Consider the following 18,174-nt stretch of genomic DNA (forward strand, 5'->3'; position numbering starts at 1 on the left):
CCAGGCTGAGTTTGTGGAGAGACGCTGGAGCCCACGGCCGGCGGGTGATTGAAAGGCAGCACGAGCTGGAGGCACAGGGAGGAAACAACTCCCCACTTTATTGTATTTTTATAAAAAATGTCACGAGTTGTGGGGCCTGACGCAGGGCTTGTGACACGGGGGGACTCCGCACACGGCTAGTGCAGACACAGCTCTTCTCTAGCCCCCCTGCCCTTCACACGCCCTGCTAGCTAGCGGGGGCTGCCCCCCAAGGGATTAGACCCCCCCCGTGTGCCTGTTGATGGATTTGGGCGGGGGGAAGGGGAGGCTGGGATGATGGGAAGCAGCCCAGGGACGTCCCGCCCTCAGCCAGTTCCATGCGCAGCTCTGGCACGGTGCCCGGGGTTCTCTCGGGCTGCCATGGGGCTCCCCCCACAAACAGAGCCTGGCTGTCCCCGGCTCAGGGCCTTTCCCGTGGCTGGCCAGGAGGAAGGGCAGTACCGTGGGGAGGGGCTGTTCAGCAGAGTCCCAGGGGCTCCCCACACACAGCTGGGAGTCAGACCCACAAAGCTCGCCCCAGCTGAGCCCCCCGGGAACTGCACTAGCCCAGCGAGCTGCGGGGAGCCGAGCCAGCCCGAGAACAGCCAGGAGCCCTGGGCAGTCACAGGGTCAGGCGAAAGATCCGTGAGCCGCGTCCCCAGGTCTCTGCGCTGGGTGATTCCTGGCAGGCCAGGGGCTGGGCTCACAGAGTCGTAGGTTCAAGGCCCAGAAGGGGCCCAGCACAGGGCAGCGAAGGGCCCAGCACAATCCCCACAGCCGAGCTCTGAGAAAACAGCCAGTCGTGATGTGCACCCGGCCTGGGACGGAGACTCCACCGGCACCCCGGGGAAGTTGTGCCACTGGTTACCCCTGCACGGGGGACAACGCAGGCCTTATTCCCAGCCTGATTGGCCAGGCGGCCGGCCTGTCACACGGACGTGGTCCGACGCTGGCTGCAGGTGGGATCTGCTCCTGGGGAGACGGAGGGAGGTTTATTCCATGTTCCCAGATTTCACGGGGTGACCCCCCCCCACCCCAGCTCCTGGAGCCCCAGACCGAGTCTCGGGGGCCCTGCCGAACAGACGGCGGATAACGCCGAGCCCAGCCCCAGCCGGCCTGGAGTCAGGGTGGGCACAGAGGGACTGGCCGCCCCTGCTGGGCAATAGGGGGGCGTCTCCATGGGGGAGCGGGTGAACTGGTCCAGCAGCCCGGGCGCAGGGCCTGTCTCAGGAGCCCCAGCCTCTGGGTGGTGGCCGGGTGCGGACGTGCCGGGGTGGGAGAGCCCCCCTTCAATCAGTGCTGGGCTCCCCCCGCTGGGACCCCCTGTGTACCCACACTGCACTGCGGGGGGCAGTCACTCACTGGCCGTCGGGGCGTAGCTGCTTCTGCTGGAGTCTGAAATAAAAGCAGAGCGTGTGAGCGGGTCACGACCGGGCACGGGGGGAGCTGAGCTGAGCTGGGGGTCCCCCACTCCAGCAATTCCTACGCCCCCCATGACCCATCTCCACGCACCCCCCAGCCAGCCAATGACACCCCCTCCCCGGCGATCCTGACCCCACCCGCCCCAGCCCAGCTCATCACCCAAGGTCTCTGCCAAGGCAGGATCCAGCCCCATGGCATGGCACCAACCCGCCCCCCAGGGGAGACTGTCACTCTCTCTCTGCCTCTCTGTGCCCCCCCCCCCCAACAGGCTCTGCCCCCCCAGTCTCTCCCTTTACCCGGGTGTGTTCTCCGCCACAGCATAACACCAGCCACTGCAGCACCAGCCACCATCAGCGCCGTGAGGATGAGGGCGGCCAGGATCCTGGGGGCCAGGCCCCCCGTCTCCCCGGGCGCTGCGGGGACAAGGAGAGACGGTTACTGGGGTGAACAGGGGGGGGATTTACTGCCCGGCTGATGCTGGCCTCTCCCCGTCTGTGTCGCTGCCTTGGGGGCAGAGTTGTCCCCCGCCCCAGAGCAGTTTGGGGCAGGCTCCTTTCGGGGGGGGGGGGGGGGGGGGGGTGTGTGTGTGAGACGAGACATCCCATTCTCTCAGCTGGGGAGCAAATCTGGCTAGTGTTGGAGTCCCCGGGGGGCTTGGCTGTGGGGTGCCGCCAATGGGGCGAGATGGGGGGCAGGGGGAGGAGGCCCCCGCAGTTGGTCACCTGGCTATCGCTGCCACGTGGGTGGGCATCGGTCAGGTGCCGTCCCCCCCAGGGGAAGGAGATGGAGCCGGACGTGCTCAGCAATAGCTCACGCTACAGACCCGCTCGTGGGGCGCTGCCAGCGGGGGTCCCCACTCCCTGTCCCCCTCAGAGAGGCCGGTACCCGGGGTCGCTAGCGCCTCCTGCAGGCCGCGGTCCTCAACTCGGCAGGAGTAGCTGTGCCCGTCTCCGCCCGGCTGCGGGATGGCCACGGATCTCTGGAGCTGGAACGAGTCACTGGCGGCGGGCAGGATCCCGCGGGGGTCCACGGACGCTGGGGTCTCCTCCCCGTCCCGCACCCAGGAGATGCGGATGGGCCGTGGGTGAAAGCCCTGGCGCGGCAGGAGAGGGTGGCGGAGCCGTCGGGGGCGTCGCTGCGGGAAACCGAGACCTGGGGGAAGACTGGTGGGGCAGGGGGGAGAAATGGTGACACCACAAGTTTATTCTGCTCTGAACGTGACGTTCTCACTGCTGTTTCGGTATCGAAGGGGACGAGCCGTCTCCTCCCCCCCCCCCCATGTCATCCGCTACGGGACGCGGGTGTATTTACACCCACGGGTTAGAAAGGGACACGTTCCTGCCGCCTCCTCGCTGACCAGATGCTCCAAAGGGTAACTCCGCCCTGCGGCCACGAGCCAGGCTCTGCCCCGCAGCCCTGGATGGCCCAGCTCCTCCCGGGCTCCCTCGGGGCCCCAGAATCGGAGGTCGGGCCCGACTTCCCCATTTTTAGCAACGCGAGGTGAATTCTCCACACCTGGGGCGTGGAAGCAGATACCAGACAGAGCAGGAACCGGAGACGCGGGGTCTCGGTGTTTGCAGAGCGGAGTCTTTTCACTGACACGGTACACACTCTCCCGGGACAGAGCCGGTCACCGGTGGCACCCAGGGAAACCCTCTGTCTGAAATCTCAGCCCCGCTGCCACTGGCCAGTCCCAGCAAGGAACTGTCCCCAGCACTGACTCCAGGTAGAGAAACTGAGGCACAAGGGAACTCCTGCTGCCGGCACCAGCTCTCCCGAACAAACCCGGAGCAGCACAGCCCTTCCTCACAGGCAGCTCAGGCCGGACGTTCACGTGCGGGGTTATGAGCAGAGGCTTCGCGTCAGACAAATTCCGGCGGCGGGGGAGGAATCGTGTCAGCCCGTTGCTGATGACACGTGGGTCTATTACATCCCGCGGGGTGTGGGTGTGTGGGGGGGCACAGAACGTGGAGCATTTAGGTGCACGGAAAGTCTGGGGTAGGAGGGCAAAGCGGGGGGCGGAGGTACTGCCCCCCTGCCCCATAGCCGGGCATGCCCCTGATTCGGTGTGACACCCCATGGTGACTTTCCCCACAACATCACCACAATATAAACACTGCAAGAGGCACTAGCCAGCCACTAAAGCCGCCCCACGTACCCGGCCGGCTGCTGCCCAGACCGGAGCGTAGCTGCCACCGAACCGCGTCACAACGAGCGGGTCCAGACACCTGCCGAGGTTTCCTAGCACAGCTTTGCTGGCACCCAGGTGAACCGATCGGCCGCGGAGAAGCCGCTTCTTGCGCGGACTCCCCACGCGGGAGCGACAGAGGCTCCCGGGCCGCCCTAGACACGAGCTGCCCGGAGAGCAGCAAAGGTTAAACCAGCGTCAGGACGTCTACACGGGGGTTACCGGAGCGGATTTGCAAACTGACCCGCTCACACCGGTGAGAGTGCGCAGCTGTCCGGTGCAGAGCAGGACGAGATGGATGGGCTGCAGCCTGCCAACTCCCGCTGGGCACTGGCTCGCAGGCAGACATCCCTGGTAACTGGGACGTGGGGCCCCTTCGCCATTCGCCCCTCTTACCCGTGCTGAGCGTGGGCTCCCCCAGACTGCTGTGCTCCACCTGGCAGGCGTAGCTGTGGCCCCACTGCGGGGGGATCTCCAGGGACTGCCGGATCTGGTAGGTGCTGTCGGCGTTGGGCAGGATCCCGCTGGAATCCATGGGCACCAGGATCTCCTCTCCGTCCCGCACCCAGGAGATGTGGATGGGACGTGGGTAGAAGCCCCTGGCACGACAGTAGAGGGTGGCGGAGCCGTCGGGGGTGTCTCCGTAGGTCACCGAAATCCCTGGGGGGACTGGCGGGGAGGGGAACACGTCAGCCGGGGGGAATCAGCCCTGACCAAGTGCGGAGCAGTTTGCAAATCCCTGAGCACCAGCGGCCAGAGGTGAGAGTGGGCGACCTCGGGCACAGAGCTGATGCCGCGTGTCTGCACTCTCCTGGCACATGGAGTTAAGGACAATGCCGGAGACTTTTACTCCAGGGCCAAACGCCCGTAGCGTGAACACAGACCTCAGATCCATAGCGACGCAGGGTCAGAAACGGGGCCTGGGGCCGGCGTAGCTGGAATATCTCACTAACAGGAGACAGGGACACGGGAACGGGCAGCCGGGGTCAGAGCCAGGACGTCCTGTCTGTGACAGCGACCAGCCCCGGCTGGGTCAGAGCCCACAGAAGCAGGTGTGGGACAATCTGCCCCCACGTTCGGGCTCATCCTGGTGTGTGATCATCAGAGATCGGCTCAGGCCCTGTGCGCCCGGTGGGATAATGCTGGCAGTGGGCTGGAATAACTCTTCGGGATCTTGCTGTGAGTCACAGAAGCGTCCAGGCCCTTTGTGACTATTGGTCAGTGCTTGGCCTGTGACATCCTGTGGCAGTGAGTTCCACAGGCTAATTCCACATTGTGTGGAAACGTTCTTTTCTTTTATCAGATGTGAATTTGCCCCCTTTCAGTTCCACAGCAGGTCCCCCGTCCTTGCACAGGGAGAACACAAGCTCTGCTCTGCAGCCCGCTGGCTTTCTAAATTCTTGGACGGGTAACAAAGACAAATGGTAAAAGCTCCTGATCCTCCTGGGTCTTTTCTGAGCTGAAGAGCCACTCCATCCCCTCTGGCAGCCCAGCCGGGCTGCTCTAGACACGCCGGGCCGCAGGGACCTGCACTGGTCAGACTCACCTCGCCGTCCCAGAGCCTCCGTCCCTCCCTGCACCAGCTTCCTCAGCGTGTTCACGCACTCCTCCTGGAGGAACTGCTTTGCAAAGAGGGTGAAGGAGTGACCAGCGTGCCAGAAGCGCACCTCGCTGGATGCTCCTGGCGCCAGCGGGACCCACTCGGATTGTTCTCTCTCTAAGCGGAGGAAATCCTCCCCGTCAAAAGCGAAGTGAAACTGCCCTCGCACGGGCGTGTCTCCGTCCAGCACACAGTTGATGTGCAGCTGCACGGTGTGGATTCCTGAGGGCGGAGAGAGGGAGGAAAAATGATGCAGGATATTTTTTAATCGTCGGTACATCACAGCAGTGTCTGGGCCCCTCCCCACCCCTAACGCACGTATCCCCCATCGCCCTGCGCAACAGGGCTGGGCCATTATCCCATGGGGAAACTGAGGCCCAGAGATAGAGAGTGATGGGGCCAAGGCCACACATGGGGACTGGGGCACCCAGCATTCCTGCAGAGAGCCCATCGCGCCGGATCGAAGTCTAGAAAGAGGCGTCCGGCCTCCAAGGAGAATCCCCCCTTTTGCCCCCCCGTGAGTTACCCTCAGTTAAAAACTAGCCCGTGTATTTGTCTCACTTCAGCCGCCCACCAACCCTTGGCTCTCGCTGAGCTTCCCAGAGCCGGCTGCTCTCAAACCTCCGCCCCAGGTGGGTAGTTACAGACCGGGACAAGTCACCGCACAGTCACCCCCAGGCAGGGTTCCCAGCCAGCCTGCGCCCACAGACCTGACTGTACATCTCTGCCTACTGCTGCTTTAGCTACCCCACGGCTGTGGGGCCACGGGCAGGATGGGGTTCGCACGCGAGGCAGGGTCTCTGCCGAGACTCCTCCCGTCTGGGTTTCTCTGGAGGAAGCTAACCAGGCAGCTAAGCACCTAGCCCGGAGCCTCCTGGCCAGAGCCGAAGAATTCCCAGGTCTGCATTGCCGGGGGCTGGGAGGTACCTGATCTGGGGGACAGACAGACAGGGAGGGTCCCTGTCTCCGGACAGGCGCCCCAACACTCAAACCTCAGGAGACAGACCCCAGACTATCACGGTGCTTTCTGGCGAGGTGGGGGGGGTGTACAGGTGCTCTGCACCTGTCTGAGAGGGGGCTCCCAGCTGCGCCCCCAGCCCCACCTCTGCCTGTCCTCCAGCCCAGCTATTCACTACGCACCTCCAGCCCCATGTTAATTCGGTGCCCTCCAGCCCCATATCAATTAGCTCGGTGTCCCCAGCCCTTACAGCTGCCCCACTCCCCAGGTCAATTCTGGCTCCCCTCCCCAACACACATCTCCCCCTCCCCCCTGCAGCTATGGAGGCTCTGCCCTCCCCCCCCACACAAACTCTGCCCAGCTTGTTGGGGGAAGGACCAGTCCAGGGGTTCTCTGCACCCCAACCTCCCAAGCCTGGTGTTGCAGGAGTAGGGTAAAGGGGGGGCAGCAGGGTACAGCCTGACCCACTGCTTGCAGGAAGGGAGGGGGAGGAGCCTGACCCACTGCTCATGGGGGTGGGGGCGGGCAGGGGGTGGAGCTGCCCTGAGCTCTCTATGGGGAGGAAGCGCTCTAATTGGCTACTCTTCTCCTGGAGGTGGGGCAGTGGGGAAGGGCAGCCAATCAGGCTGGAACTCCCGTGCTGGTTCCCACACCCCAGGGTTGCGGGCGCAGCGGGGGCTCTGCGCTGGGGGCTGCACGCACCGTCGGTCTGATTGTGCTGCGCCATCCACCGGTGAGTTATCGCTTTGAAGATGGGCTCGTAGACCCGGAACTCCTCCATCTTCTGCTTGAAATACCTCGTGCCCAGCGCCTGCACCGTCCACTCCTGCAGGGGTTTCACTGCTCGGGTGTCCGTGCTGTAAGAGGCGAACGCGAGGCCGTCCAGCTGGGCGAGCAGGCAGAACCAGTACGTCCCATCCTGCTCGGTCAGCGCAGTGATCAAGACGTCAAGGCCGTGCGGCTCTAGACCGAGAAGAAAGTCCATTTAAAGAGCTTCTGATCCCTTCACCCTGGGGAGGTGGGGCTTGCCCCAGTGGGTCGGGCTGAGGCCCCACCCCCAGCAACACCCCTATTCTTATCTCCCCTGATTCCAAGCCCTGTCACTAGGAGAGAGTCATTGGAAAAGGGGGTGCAGCAGCCACAGGGGTCAAAGCAGTGGGGCAGGGGGTGGGGCTGGCCCCAGGCCTCACCCACAATGCCAGAATAACCAGAAGCTTCTGCTAAAACGTTCTGCAGCGACATATTGAGCAAAGTCAACATGTTCCTTTGCTGTCATTAGGCTTCAGAGTTAACACACCCCATCGAGATGAATGGGGGCAGCTCATCCTTCCCTGGGCTGTTGTGAGAAGCCCCCTCTGCTGAAGTCACAACTGGGAGATTTTTATTGCCACCGGAAGGGCCAGGATTTTTATGGTCTTTTGAAACGGGAGCTGAGACGGTACAGAAACGGAGGGCGCGGCCAGAGAAGGGCTGAACCTGCCAGTCCCCTCCATGGGCCAGCTCGGTCTGGGGCAAGGGGACGTTACAGGCAGAGGAGCAGCTGCCAGTCGGGAGAGAGAAAGCCCCTGGGGCGAGGGGGAGTTGGGCGACCGCTGGTGCACTACGGCACGTGGTGGGTCGAAAACTCCCTCTGCAGAGTGGCACGAAGCAGCCTTCGCTGGGCCAGAGAACACAGCCGGAGCCGCTGAAGGGCCTGCAGGGGATGAGGGATGGTTTGGTGGTTAGGGAGCCAGGCTGGGACTGGCCGAGGCCCTTAACTCTGCCCCTCGTTCGGCTGCCGAGCGATCCAGGCTCTAACGACAGGGGCATGGATTATTTTTTTAAATGAAATAACAAATGCAGGCAGCACGTAGTGCATGGGCCCGGCACAGCCCACTCGCCCGGGGACGCTCGCCGTGCAGACGGTGAGGCACTAGGCCAGTCGAGTACGGACAGGCCGGACCCTTGGGGGGACACAGCTCTCTGCAGACCCGAGCACGGCCTCCCACGTCTACGCTGCTTTGTTTATCGGTGCGGTGTCCCGCTGCCCCCCTCTGCCAGAGCCTCTCGCTGCTGCCTGTGGCTATGCAGACTCTGCAGTGCGGACGCAGGCGGCTTTTCTTTGTGGTGCACCGCGCTGTTATCCTGTGACTCACAGCTCAGCCACAGCTTCATGGATTGTCTTGTGGCCAGCACACGGCCCCGCCCTGACCCTAGGGCTGCCCCCTACCAAATGTAAGGGTCCTGCTCCAAGCATCTGTAGCACCGGGGCTCATCACAGAGCGCCCAGGTCCCATCCCGCTGTCAGGGTGCCTTCCAGCAGCCGGCCGCAGCCTGACAGGTTCTCTGGAGCAGCGGGGTTATTCTTGGCCAAACTTTGCCACACGCACAAGAAAAAAAAATCAGATGGAGACAGAAACCAAGCCAGGGACGTGGCCGTCTGAAAGGTCACGGTTCGGCCACGCCCTGAGCTCAGCTGTGTGAATAATGGGTTTTCTGGCAATTACCAAGAAAAGCATGGACAGGGTCGAACCAAAACTGAAATGTTTCGGTGTCGAAGAGTTGGGGAAAGAATAATTCCAAGTCAAACGAACGTTTCACTGACTCCAAACGGGAGGTTTTGTGTCGATCCCAAGCACGTCTCAATGCTTCTCAGGGGTTCTTTTGTTATTTTGGGGGTAAAATTAAGAAGTTTCAAAACAAAGAAGTTTTGAAGAAAAAAATGAAAACGTTACATTTTTGGAGGGATTCTCCCTCCCCCCCCAATGAAGAATTTGGCCCAATGAAGAACCAGTTTGCAGAACTTTATGAGTGTGTGTGTGAATGTGGCTGCTTTTTGATATTCTTCCATGTACAGTAAATGCGGTGTATCGCCGTGTCCCCCTGAATAAGATCCTGCTACTCTTTTCTTTTACAAGTATAACAAGGGTCATCCCAGTGGGGAACAGCAATGAGCTTTCACCCCCTGCCACGTCCCCCTGCCCTCAAGCCCATCCTGGGCAAGGGACGAGCTGGGATCTGTCAGTAACTCACACTGCGCGGAGCTGAGGGAGAATCAGGAAGGGACGATCGCTCAGCCCACGCCTCTGAAAGGCAGCAGCTTGTTTAGGGGCTCAGATATTGGCAGCAGGGTTCATTGCCCCCTAAAGAGCTCCCGCCATGGGCAAATGCCCTGAGGATGGGAAGGGCGGCTGTGCAAACTGCTTACAGCAGAACCTGGTGCGTGTGTGGCCTGGGTGCATGTCTACGGTGTGCATGTGGGGCGTGTGTGTGTGATGTCTGCACGTGTGTATGTGTGGGGAGGAGAGGGGGAGATGTGTGTGTGCAACGCCTTTCGTTGTCAGTTTTTACTGAAAAATTCCCAGGTTTTACAGAAGACGTTATTGGGTGTTTACTGATTTTCACCCCAGTTCTGGCTCCCTCTTGTACACGGAAATACTCATTATAGTAAGAAAATCCAATCCGTGACGTAGGCAGCTGTGTCTGTTAATAATAAATTAGTCTCAGTGTAAAAGCGAGGCTGTCTGTTCCTGTGCCGGTGCCTCCTCTGCTCCCATAGAGCGGGCCGGCTCCTCGCCCTGTGCTCAGCGACCCTGCTTTGACATCACCCCTATGGGCTGGGGGGTGGTTCTTAGGCTGGCATGGTGGGGATTTCTGGCAGAGCCCGACCCATGGAGGAGAATGGAGCTGAGAGGCTGGAAGGTTAAAGGAGCCAGGGCCAGCCTTAGCGGTGGGCCACATGGGTGACTGCCCGGGGGGTGCTGTGCACCATTGCAAAGGGGTGCACTGCCGGGGGACAAAGGAGCGCTGCACACTCGCAGAGGTGACACTTGGGGGTTGCCCAGATTTCTGCTTCCTCCAGCAGAAGGAAGGGGGGCAAGCGGTGATGCACAGATGCTGCTTGCTTCCCCACCCCACGTTCCTCCACACCCCCTAGGAGGCTGCGAGGGGAGCGAGGAGCAATGCCAGGGCTCCCTGCATCCAGGCCACTTTCCCCACCTGGGCAGTGCTGTGAGGTGAGCACCAGGAGCTGCTGCTCTCTGCCCTCCTCGTATGCAGCCCAACTGCAGAAAGTGACCTGGATGCAGGGAGCCCTGATGTTGCAAGCAGCTCCGTGCATGCAGGTCAGTTTCCCCGGGTGAGCACAGGAGGGGAGTGCAGGGGCTGGGAGCGAAGGCGTTATTCATTCATTCATTGTGTATTTTACACACCATTTCAGACCTGCATCTCATATTAGATGCCTGAAATCATGCTCAGTTTCATCATTGTCGACCATCTCTCAACTTCTCTGCACTAGCACAAGATGGGTCCATCTCCCCCTGTCTGCCTGAGTTCTCTCTCTCCTTCTCTTACTTTATTCTTGAGAGCCGGCAAAAACCTATCAGCAGGAGCCAAAGATTTGATCCTGAAACCTTTACTCTGCAAGGAGCCCTTACTCATACACCGAATCTCATTGAACTCATGAAGGTTGCAGGATCTGTCCGCAGCTCTGCTGTAGCGCAGCAGTTCAGTTTTGGAGCAGCACTATGTTTGTGTTGATTTGTCTGCAAACACTAAATGTTTTGCTGCTGCCATGAAGAATAAAGAACGATTCTATGTTCTACTGTACAGTCTTTGCATCCGGAAGTAAAATCACAGGTGCCAGACTCCTGTTGGCTAGATATAGCACGTGCTGTGAGAGATAAAGCATGTTTTCCTGCCGATTCTGAGACAGACATCGCAGGTGTGTCGTGTTGTTAAAGCTAGAATGTGTCGGTTTGCACAGGAGGAATTTCCCTACAAATTAATTCCTAATAAAGATAATTTCTTCAGAATAAGCACTGGAACTGATACAATTATTATTTTTGTAAAGGCTGTTTAATAGCAGACAGACGACATGTGTCCAAGTCCAGAATTTATACCCCTTATGCCAGGTTCTTGCACTTGTTTATATATTTTTATTATTTCTTTTTATTTCGTAGCTAACATAGAAGTTGCTAAGTGGTTGCTAAGTTATATAATTATAATAGCAGAGCCCTGGTGAAGCACGTGCTGTGTGTTCTGTATTGTTTGTCTGGTTGTTGTGATTATGTTTTTAAGCCTTAATTTCTTGAGATGCCAATTCCACAGCTATGGATAGTGGAAATTCCTGTAGTAGATGATGCAGTGTCCATCCTATTTTACTGGAATGTATGCAAGAGTGACCTTCTGTTTTAGATTACTTCCCTCCTGCTTTCCCTAAAAATTACAAATACAAAAATAAAACGGATAAAATAAGTCTTTATCCTATTTGTTTTAAAATATTAACAGACCAGCAAGAAAGGCTCATTTATGGTTTGGTTTTCTTTCTCATGGCTATGGTTAAGACTCTGTCATGGTTATTTTTAGTAAAAGGCAGAGACAGGTCACGGGTAATAAAGAAAAATTCATGTAAGCCCGTGACCTGTCCCTGACTTTCACTGAAAGTAACTGAGACAAAATTGGGGTGGCAGGAGGGTCCAGAACCCACCACTGCTGCAGCTGCAGGGTCCCCCAGATGGCCACGGAGGCTGAGAGCTCCAGGGTCTCCCCCACCACATGCGCTGGTGAGAGCTGCGGGGGGTCCCGACTGCCTGCAGCAGCTTGAAGCTGAGGGTGCCCCCCAGCAGCTCAGAGCTCTGGGGCCGGTGTTGTGCCACAAACTGCGGTCCGACAGATTTGGTGCCCCGTCTCTGTTTCTGGCATTTAAGATGCCAGATGACGAAACCTGTGACCCCCGCAGTACTGCCCCAGGTCCTGTCCGTGTTTCTGTCACACAAGATGCCAAAACCAGACAAAACCTGTGACCCCGCAGTACTGCCGCAAAACTCTTCCTGCTTCTGATAGACCTTTTAAATTTTTTCCTTTGTTCTCTTTTTAGTTTACCTATTCTTCAGAATCCTATTTCTCCTTCCCAATTCTATTTTTACACGTCACTTGCCACCATGTAAACTCCTTTCTATTTTCCTCAATAGGATTTCAGTTCATTCACCATTCACATATTTCACTTTTAGTAATCTACCTATAATTTGGGGTTCAAGTTGCTGTTTAATTCCCACATGGGTGTTTCATTTTATGATGCTCTGGCCACTATTACCAAGCAGTTTGTCTATATTCACCACTTGCACCACATCCATGCTCCACTTACCACTGAAGCAAAGATTTCCTCTCCTCTTGTGTGCTCCAGGACTAGCTGCCACAAGAAGCTTTCATTTAAGGTTCCTGGAAATTTTCTCTCTGCATCCCACCCTGAGATGACACACTCACTCAATACGGGGCTAGTTGAAATCCACAATTTTTATTCAATTCTTTATTTTTATAGTGTCTGTAATCTGGCCTACCATTTCACTGTCCCTATCACCATCCTGGTCAGGTGGGTGGGAGTATATCCCTACTGCTATATTGCTATTAATGAAGCGTGGCGTTACGATTCAGAGACATTCCATTTTATATTTTGTTCATTTGCAAGTTTTCCTTCATTGGATGATCTGCTTTCTTTTATGTACAGCGCCAGTCGCCCCAGCAGGCCGACCTATTGTGTTCTTACAATAAATTTGTTCCCTGGTATTACTTTATCCCATTCTTTAGCCTCATTCGTCCAAGTTTCAGTTTTTCCTCCTATAGCAAGAAAGAGGTTTTCTTCTAATTTTCAAAACTTTATTATTGTATACAAATATACAATCAAGAACCAAGATTCATCAAACATGTCTTCAAAAACAACTATGTAAACATATGATTCAGAGTTATGAACGTCTGTTTTCCTCTAATGACTGGAACAGTAATATGAAACTTTCCTGTTTTCCATTTATATGCCAGATGTGTTACTCCAAGAAAACAAATGTTTATCTAAATACAACAGTGATACAATTAAAACTTCTAGAGAACCACAGCAAGTACAATATTAAAAAGACAGATCTCCTTCCTAAAAGTAATACCACTTCTTTACTGATACGTATTGCGGGTGAGTGTTTGCAATGTAAATAACTAACACACAGCACAGTGACTTGCACCCACACGATGGTGATACAGGTCAATGATGACGTGGTGAGAGTATTAAGATTAATAAAAACAACATCCTAAAAGGAGCAAACTTCGAATGTGACACTCATCCATGGACTCAGCTCCCCTGCAGCACCCCAGCGTGTAAAAGCAGGAGCTGCTGGTTTAGGCATTGGGATGCCACCCCAGCCCTGGGAAGCCGGAGCTGAGTCTCCTTGAGACAGAGGCCGTGTGAGAGCAGAAACAAGACAGCCCCGCAGCCCCCTACCCCGCACTACGTTTGCACACAGGGCAGGTCACAGGAGGCGCATCCCAGCGGGTCACTGCTGCCCCCTCTGCCCCTCCCTGCGCTGGGGTGCTCTGGTTTTTTGCCTTCAGAGCTGGGTGGCCGGAGAGTGGCAGGTGGTGCCCGGCGCACAGGTCTGAAGGCAGCGCTGCCAGCAGCAGTAGCACAACGGGTGGCACACACCACACAGCACACACCACACCACACACCATACACCCCACACCACACAGCACACCCCACACACCACACCCCCCGCCACCTGTACTTCTCTACCTGCAGAGCTGGGCGCCCAGCCAGCAGCTGCCACTCTGCGGCTGCCCAGCCAGTGCTTCATGGGTGCTGGGGCTCCTCTTTCAACACCGATACGCACTGTGGGGGGGGGGGAGCGGGGCCCTGGGGTGGTGGGAGCCTGTGGGGAGCCCTGGGATCTGGGCACCAGAATACAAGTTCACCAGGCCCTGCAGAAAGTTCTCGCTGGCGAGTCATTTCTAGCCCTGCCTCCCCCAGTGTTTGCAGCGCACTGTCCTGTCTGCACCCCCCCCCGCACCGTCTGTGCCCGGCCCCTTCGCCAGCTACTCACCAGCAGCCGCTGCCGCCCCCAGCAGCGCCCAGCAGAGCCCCAGGGCGGCACCCAGGGCCATGGCTCTGCGCTGGGTCAGAGCGAACCCCACAGTCCAGGGAGGAACAAAACCCCCAGCTCCGGGCACCGGGACCTGCTGCTGCGCCGCTGCCCCGCCCCGCCCCACGAGCCCGTTACTTTCTCTTTCACACGCGGGGCGGAGACCCGGCCGTGCGGCCAATCAGACACAGAACGGGATGTGACGTCACAGTATCCGGGCAAACTTTGCTCTCCGAGGTTGCACCAGAGCCGGGCGAGGAGCAAGGGACGGATCCCAGCAGCGTCCCAGGCAGGCGTTGCTCGCTGCTGCTGTGCGGGGGGGACCCAGCGCCCCGGGTCAGCCCCCAGCACCCCCAGCCTGCTGCAGCTGGGAGACCGGCCTTGCCCACTCTCCCGGTTCCCTCGAGCGCTGGGCCAGATGGACCCGTCTGTCTGTCCGTCTGTCTGTCTGCCCCCGCCTGGCAAAGGTCACAGCATCACCGCGGGCTGGGCTAGAGCAGATCTCCTAGCAGCACATCCCGCCTGCACGACCGGGAGCCTGGTCTTAAAGCCCATGCTCCTGGAGTCCTGTGCTCATGGGAGAGGGAGACGCTCCCCTCTTAGTGTCACAAGCAAGATCCTAGCCCGTGTGCGCATGTGTGTGTGTGCGCGTGAAGAAAAGCTGGGAAGTGAGAATGGTTTGAAATGCTCAGAAACCAGGTCAGAAAAAGAACCTCACAAATTCATTTTTTTTAAAGCTCACAAGTCTAAAGCTGAACTCAGGATTTTTGGGGCCTGACTCATAATTATTGAACACTCAGGATCTGTGATACTGGGAGACTCCTCAGAGCACCCAATTCATACTCAGCCCATGGGAGAAAGGCTGGGTCAATTACATCTATCAGTGCAGATCTGGCTGTGTCTGTGTGGCCCATATACAGACTGCATTCAAAGGGCTGCACACTGCAATGTGAGTGATGTCCTTACATCCCCAGGCAGCTGATAGCAGTGCTGGGATTGAACCCCCACCACCTGAGCCGGTTTGATAGCACCCAAAGCAGCAGGGCCCTGCAATCACCAGGCTGACCCTGGAGAACCAGGCCAGAGAACTGCCCCTATGTAATCCCTGGAGCAGATCTTATAGAAAATCAGTCAGTCCTGGTTTACAAACTGCCGGGGATGGAGAATCCGCCATGGTCTTTGGTCAGTTGTTCCAATGGTTACTTCCCCTCATGGGTAAAACTTCACTCGGTCTGTCCAGCGCCTTCCCACCCAGCTGTGCTGTCTCCCTGCAGCCCGTTGACTCTTCGCAGACACAGCTGTTACTTCTGGCAGGCGAATTCGCCAGCCCCTCTGAACCCCCAGCTCCAAACTGGGCTGGGCTCTGCACAGCAAGGGTGTTAGTACCCAGGTCACACACCTCACAAGGGCCCCAGGCTTTGGGATTCTCCTGACCAGGACCAGATTAACTCTCCTGTGGGCCTGGGGCTACTAGATTTTGTGGGGCCCCTGTATACAAGTATTTTCTCTCCTCACCCCCACCATTTATTTGTGTCTTCCCCCACCAGGCCTGGACAGGAGCTTTCCCAGGGCCGTGCCCGCAGGGGATCAGCCTCGCTCTATCACCTCTCCCAGGACTTTATTGCACAGCCCCTGCAGGGGGTTTCTCCCCCAACCCCTGCCTGGGGCCCTTCACTCCTTCCCCAGGCCAGAGCCATGGCCCCACTTTCCGCTCTTCCTCTTCGGACCTTCTGCGAGGTTCACTCCTTTTCAGCCAGCTGGGAAAGCAAGAGGCCTGCAGAGCGCTGCATCCTCGGGCTCCGCCAACCTGTGGCCCCTGCAGCAGAGCACCCAGGGGAGAGAAGAGCGCCCCATGAGTGGGGAGCAGGTGGCTAATGCAGCCGCCAAGGAAGGAGAGAAGCCAGAGGCACAGGAAAACAGGGTGACTCACCAGTAACTGTTGTTCTTCGAGATGTGTTGCTCATATCCATTCCACTATAGGTGAGTGCGTGCCCCGTGTATGGGTTCCCGGAACTTTTTTCCCCATAGCAGACCCCGTAGGGTCGGCTCAGGTGCCCCCTGGACCCCTGCACTCATGCCGCAGTATATGAGGCGCCGGTGCAGCTGCAGCCATAGCCTCGAACCGAGGCTGCGGGAGGAAGGCTCTGGCCTGGGAAGCGTCCAGGGTGGCCCCAATAAACTCTATGCGACTTCTGCTTGTTGATGAGCAGCCCCAGCTTGGTGCATATGGCACAGGTGAGGGACACACTGTCCTGAGTGTGGGACCAGGACCTGCCCCTGATCAGCCAGTCATCCAGGTACGGGAAAATTTGCACCCCTCTGCACCTCAAGTGGGCCACCAACACGGCCACGCGCTTGGTGAATACCCTGGGAGCAGACGAGAGGCCAAAGGGCAGGGCTGAAAACTGGCAGTGGGACCCAGCCACCATAAACTGGAGGAAGTGCCTGTGGCTGGGAAGGATGGAAACATGGAAATATGCATCCTTCAAATCAAGGGTGGCATGCCAACCTCCTGGATCCAGAGCAGTAATAATGGAGGCTAGGGAGACCATGTGGAACCTGAGACGCCTGAAACTTGTTCACTTAGCGTAGGTCTAATGTGGGCCTCAAGCCCCCTTTTGCTTTGGGGATGGGGAAGTATCTGGAATAAAATCCTCTCCCTATCTCGTGTGGGGGGACCGCTTCCACCACCCCCAGGTTGTGGAGGGTGTTCACCTCCTGTAAGAAGAGTTGCTCATGGGCGGGGTCTCTGAAGAGGGACAGGGTGGGAGGGGGTGTTTGGAGAGAAGGCTGTAAATTGGAAGGCATAGCCCCGGAGAACTACTGCGAGGGCCTGCCAGTCGGAGGTTATGCCTTCCCATTCAGCGTAGAATGGTCTTAGCCTGTCCAGGAATGTGAGGGACAGATCCAGGAAAGAAGTACGAGTGCCACCCTTGGGCGCACCATCAAAACTCCTTCTTGTGACTTGGCCCCTTGCAGGGCCCTTGCTGGGAGGTTGCAGACGAGCTGGATCGATTGCATCTCCCGCACCCCCTGCTCCTCTCTCTGCGCCTAGCGGGTGATAGGCGATGGCCTAGGCTGTTGTTGCTGCTGCTGATGCTATGGCTGCGGCCGGCTGAGACTGACGCCTCGAGGCCTGGGGGGCGTGTAGAGGCCCAAGGAACGCAGCGTGGCTCACGAATCCTTAAGAGCATGCAGCTTCTCGTCAGTCTTGTCCGAGAACAGGCCTGACCCACCAAAGGGGAGGTCCTGTATGGACTGCTGCACCTCCTGTGACAGGCCCGCCGACTGCAGCCACGAGCACCGCCGCATAGTGATCGCAGAGGCCATGTTCCTGCTCACAGTGTCTGCAGCATCACTGGCGGTTTGCAGCGCTGCCCCTGCCACCGTGATACTCTCCTCCGGGACCGTGGCAAACTCCGCCGCCTGGTCCTGGGACAACCTCTCTGCGAACCTCCGCATGGAGCCCCAGAGGTTAAAGTGATAGCGCCCTAGAAGGGCTTGGTGGTTCGCTATACGGACCTGCAAGGCCCTGGTGGAGTACCCCTTCCTCCCACACAAATCTAGTTTTTTATCGTCTTTGTTTTTGGTGCCCCTGCCTGTCCCTCTCATTTGCTGCGTCCACCAGCAGGGTCCCCAGTGCCAGGTGGGTAAACAGAAACTCAAACCCCTCTGCAGGTACAGAGTACTTTTTTTTCAGCGCCCTTAGATGTGGGGGTGACCAAGGCAGGGGCTTGCCACAGGGCCTTGGCAAGTTTGAGGATCCTGTCGTGCACGGGCAGGGCCACCCGTGATGGTCCCTCTGACCCCAGCACACCAAAGAGGGGATCCTCCTCCTCCGAGAGCTCCCTGACCTCCAGGTTGAGGTTGGTGGCCACCCACTTCAGGAGCTGCTGGTGCGCCCTGAAGTCTGTCAGCGGCGCCCTGTGGTCCCGAGAAGCCGCCTCATCTGGGCGGGGAGGAGGAGGATTGAGGGTGCTCGCCCTCCTGATGGATATCACCTTCAGCTGGATATCCCGCTCCTTCCGAGTCCTCAGCTTGCAGGCTTCGCAGATTTTGCATTTCTCCCTCTGATGCTGCTCTCCCAGGCAACTGAGGCAGTGCTCAA

The 18,174-nt window shown here is 58.0% G+C and overlaps 1 pseudogene; it reads right to left on the bottom strand.

Annotated features, from left to right (window-relative positions):
• Positions 1–66: 66 nt before the first annotated feature.
• Positions 67–14,155, bottom strand: LOC137145843 (class I histocompatibility antigen, F10 alpha chain-like; annotated as a pseudogene).
• Between the last annotated feature and the right edge of the window lie 4,019 nt (positions 14,156–18,174).

The sequence above is a fragment of the Emydura macquarii genome, unplaced genomic scaffold (genome assembly GCF_026122565.2).
Source record: "Emydura macquarii macquarii isolate MOO-44397 ecotype Brisbane River unplaced genomic scaffold, CSIRO-AGI_Emac_v2 contig_3661, whole genome shotgun sequence".
Taxonomy (NCBI): domain Eukaryota; kingdom Metazoa; phylum Chordata; order Testudines; family Chelidae; genus Emydura; species Emydura macquarii.